This window comes from Callithrix jacchus, chromosome 8, assembly GCF_049354715.1.
Source record: "Callithrix jacchus isolate 240 chromosome 8, calJac240_pri, whole genome shotgun sequence".
NCBI classification, from domain to species: domain Eukaryota; kingdom Metazoa; phylum Chordata; class Mammalia; order Primates; family Cebidae; genus Callithrix; species Callithrix jacchus.
The window spans coordinates 107,823,550-107,828,117 of record NC_133509.1 but is presented as its reverse complement, the minus strand read 5'-3'; the positions used below and the strand labels follow the sequence as shown (position 1 = coordinate 107,828,117).

The 4,568-nt window shown below is 41.4% G+C and overlaps 1 non-coding gene across 1 annotated transcript; it reads left to right on the top strand.

The window, feature by feature from the left end:
- Nucleotides 1-3,519: 3,519 nt before the first annotated feature.
- On the top strand, nucleotides 3,520-3,622 carry LOC118145420 (small nucleolar RNA U13). The gene has a single exon (XR_004730535.1). It is a non-coding gene; the product is annotated as a small nucleolar RNA U13 (small nucleolar RNA).
- The last annotated feature ends 946 nt before the right edge of the window (nucleotides 3,623-4,568 follow it).

Below are 4,568 nucleotides of genomic sequence, written 5' to 3'. Positions count from 1 at the left end.
TCAACTCCCACTTATGAGTGAGAACATGTGGTGGTTGGTTTTCTGTTCCTGTGTTAGTTTGCTGAGAACGATGGTTTCTAGCTTCACCCAAGTCCCTGCAAAGGATATGAACTCATCTTTTTTATGGTTGCATAGTATTCCATGGTGTATATGTGCCACATTTTCTTTATCGAGTCTATCATTGATGGGCATTTGGGTTGGTTCCAAGTCTTTGCTATTGTGAACAATGCTGCAATAAACATATGTGTGTGTATGTGTCTTTATAGTAGAATGATTTATAATCCTTTGGGTATCATAATAATGTATATACTCTACATTATAATCCTTTGGGTTTATATCTGGGTAGACCTCAGGTGATCTACCTGCCTCAGCCTCCCAAAGTGCTGGGATTACAAGGGTGAGCCACTGTGCCTGGCCTGTGTTTTCTAGAGATTAAGGAGATAGTTTTAACCAAGACTGGATGCTGAAAGTTACAAAAGAGAAATGCATTTGACTAAAAACATTAAAAATATTTTATAAGTGATACCATATACAAAGTTACTGGGCAAATGATAGTAACTGTAATGCAGATGGTAGTCAGAGTTAATTTCCATATAGTTAATCTTGCAAATTTCAGCTCCTATAAATTGACAAGATGAATATTAAATAATACAAGTAGATATTTTCTATTGCTTCCCAACAGAAAAATGGGCAACAGATATGGAGAGAAAATTCACAGAAGTCCAACTACATCCAACAGCCATATAAAAAGGTGTTCAAATTTCTTGGTAGTCAGGATGGGTCCATTGGCATTACCTTCATATAAACAAGAAAAGATTGGGGCCCCTTTTTCTGCATTCAACACGGTCAGGATGCCTGTCTTTGCAAACCATTTGTGGGCCAGATTTCTCCCCATCATCCTATGCACAAACTGCACAGTGTATGCAGTGGCCCGGATTCAGAGAAATGCAAATAAATACATAATGAAATGTTCCTTTTTATCCATTAAACTGGCAAAAAGTTAAGAAGAGTCCTATTACCTGTTGCCAGCAGGACTGTGGGGTGACAGGTGCTCCATCCGTTGCTAGTGTTGCTGTAGAGCATTCTGGCCTTTTTTTTGGGAAGGCAATCTGGCAGTATCTATTAAAATTAAAAATACATATTTCCCTTGACCCCAGAACCCTACTCCTAGGAATCTATTCCATAAAATAAAAGTGCTTATTTGTACGAACATGTGTGCAAGAATGTTTATTGCAGCCTTGTTTGTAGCTGCCAAGAACCGGTAACAGGGTGAATGGCCATTATCAGGGAATGGCTGAAAAATTAAAATATATTACTCCATAGAATATTATATGGCCATTCAATGGGATGAATATTAGCCTTACCAGATGTCTGAGAGAGATTTCCAAGAGATGTCGGTGAGCGAGAAAAGTAAGATACAGAATGAGTGTGATATGATTCCATCATGGTAAAAAAAGAACAGAAAACCTCTCCACATGTGTCAGTGTATATGAAAATGTATATAGGTGTGTGTGTATGGTTACAAGGAAAACATATACACATACACTCTAGGTTGCTGTTAAAGTTGGAGGAGAGAAAAAGAGAAGAGTTGTTTGTAACAGAAACAGCAGATATGCTATGATCCCATCCATGTAAAACTGGCGTGTGTGCATGTGTGTATACATACATGTGTACATAAATATACTGCAAGAAGTCTACCTCATTATTACTGGTTACGATGGTGAGATTTTAGGAGACTTTCATTTTCATGATTCTATCTTTATGTATTGTTTCAATTCTTCTTTTTTTTCTTTTAATTGAGACGGAGTCTCACTCTGTCGCCCCAGCTGGGGTGCAGTGGAGCTATTTTGGCTCACCGCAACCTCTGCCTCCTGGGTTTAAGTGATTCTCGTGCCTCAGCCTCCCAAGTAGCTGGGACTACAGGCACATGCCACCACAGCCAGCCAATTTTTTATATTTTTAGTAGAGATGGGGTTTTGCCATGTTGGCCAGGCTGGTCTTGAACTCCTGACCTCAGGTGATCCACTCACCTCAGCCTCCCAAAGTGCTGGGATTACAGGCATGAGCCGCCACACCCAGCCATATTGTTCTAATTCTTCATAATAGATGTGCATTGTTGTTATGTCCAGGAAAAAGATGAAATTATTTTCACATTGAAAATAACATTAAAAACAAAAACCAAATAAACATCAAACCTCTATACCAATAAGCCTCAGTAATGTATACATTCTTATTTATTGTTGGCTTGAGGGGGCTCAACTGGAGAAAGGGGTGAAAAAGAATGAACAACGGGAACACCTATTGCTCTGAAGTATTAACTCTGTTGCATTATGGGGCAGTTGGGAAAAGGTTTAAAGTCACACATGTTTTATTACTGCCCATCTCTTTGATGGCTTTACTGTGTCAGCAGAATCATTTGCTGCTTTAGGTAAACTTGGAGTCTCGCTCTGTCACCCAAACTGGAGTTCAGTGGTGTGATCTCGGCTCACTGCAACTTCTGCCTCCCGGGTTCAGGTGATTCTCCTGCCTCAGCTTCCCTAGTAGCTGGGATTATAGGTGCCTGCCACCATGCCCAGTTAATTTTTGTATTTTTAATAGAGATGGGGTTTCATTATGTTGGCCAGGCTGTCTCAAATTTCTGACCTCAAGTGATTCACCCATGTTGGCCTCCCAAAGTGCTGGGATTATAGGCATGAGCCACTGCACCCAGCCTTAGGTAAACTTTAAAAAACTTTTAGTAGAAATTTGATGTTTTGGTATTTGTTTTTTTCCTTGCAGGTATGCACCATGGTAAACTGGTTTGAAATTCTCCACTCTCCCCAGAGGGAAACGTCGAGGTGGCAGAAAGGCCAAGAGAGGAAAAAGAAACAGTATAAAGGAAAAGGAGGAGCTGGGAGTGGTGGCTCACATCTGTAATCCCAGCACATTGGGATGCTGAGGTGGGAGGATCCCTTGAGTCCAGAAGTTTAAGACTAGCCTGGGCAACATGGTGAGGCTTTGTCTCTACAAAAAGTGAACAAAATTAGCCAGGTGTGGTGGTGCGTGCCCGTAGTCCCAGCTACATGGGAGGCTGAGGTCGGCAGATCACTAGAGCCTGGGAGGATGAGGCTGCAGCCTGGGTAACAGAGTGAGACCCTCTGTCTCAAAAAAAAAAAAAAAAGAGACTTCTCCAATAGTAGGGGCACTAATGGTTGCCTGCTGCTTCAAACGTATGTGTGGTTTTATTTGTCTGAGAAAAAGGTTTCTTCCCTGCTTTTCAAGTAGCTAATGAAAATAGCATTGTGTGATATGACAAACCTGGTGTTGCAAATTTTAGATTTGAGAGTAAAATTCATTTTAATTTTTTTCTATATTTTTTTTAAAGACGGGGTTTCACTATGTTGGTCAGGCTGGTTTTGAACGCCTGACCTCAGGTGATTCGCCTGCCTTGGCCTCCAAAGTGCTTGGATTACAGGCGTGAGCCACCACGCCCAGCAAAATTCATTTTTATGTTTTGAACTTGAAAGAAGAGATATTTGAATCCTTTTATAGTTCATCAGCATGATGACTGGGTTTTCACGCGCATGTGTGAGCTGTGCTCCCTCAAACCTTGTTATGATGCTGGCATATTACCCGTCTGACGTGAAAAAAAGGTTCTTTGGACTGGAGTTTAGAGATTGGCAAACTCGTTGACCCAGTTTTAAGTGGAGGCTGCTAGTTACTATCAGTTTGCTTCTACAGTCATCCTTTGATTTCCTGCCGGTAAAATGAGGATCTTGAGAGTATGTCTAAAGAGTGGTTGAGGCCGGGCGCGGTGGCTCAAGCCTGTAATCCCAGCACTTTGGGAGGCCGAGGCGGGTGGATCACGAGGTCGGCAGATTGAGACCAACCTGGTCAACATAGTGAAACCCCGTCTCTACTTAAAATTACAAAAAAATTAGCTGGGCATAGTGGCGTGTGCCTGTAATCCCAGCTACCCAGGAGGCTAAGGCAGGAGAATTGCCTGAACCCAGGGGGCGGAGGTTGCGGTGAGCCGAGATCGTGCCATTGCACTCCAGCCTGGGTAACAAGAGCGAAACTCCGTCTCAAAAAAAAAAAAAAAAAAAAAAAAAGAGTGGTTGAGAGGCTTACACAGGCTCATTCCGATAAAGCGATTTAGAACAGTGCATTCACCTGGGAGGCACTATTCAGAGTGGTTTTTATGATGATGATGAATCCTTTCTCATTGGTTGGGCTCAGCTGTCTGCTTGAACAGGAAGCACCTTACACAATTTTTTTGGAAATAGTTTATAATGTTATATAGGGTATTGATAAAGTTTAAGATTCTGAGATATTGTCTGAATTACTTTGTGTATAATATTTCACCCAACACCGTGAACTTGAGGGCACTAAATTCTATTTGATAGCAAAATTCAACCAATGGTAACTTATAGTGAACTTATAATGAGATTTAGGGATTTCATAGGATGTGGAAAATACTTTTGATTTCTTTAAATAAATGTGTGTGTGTGTGTGTGTGTGTGTGTGTGTGACAGGATCTCGCTCTGTCACCCAGGCTAGAGTGCAGTGGTGTGATCTTGGCTCATTGC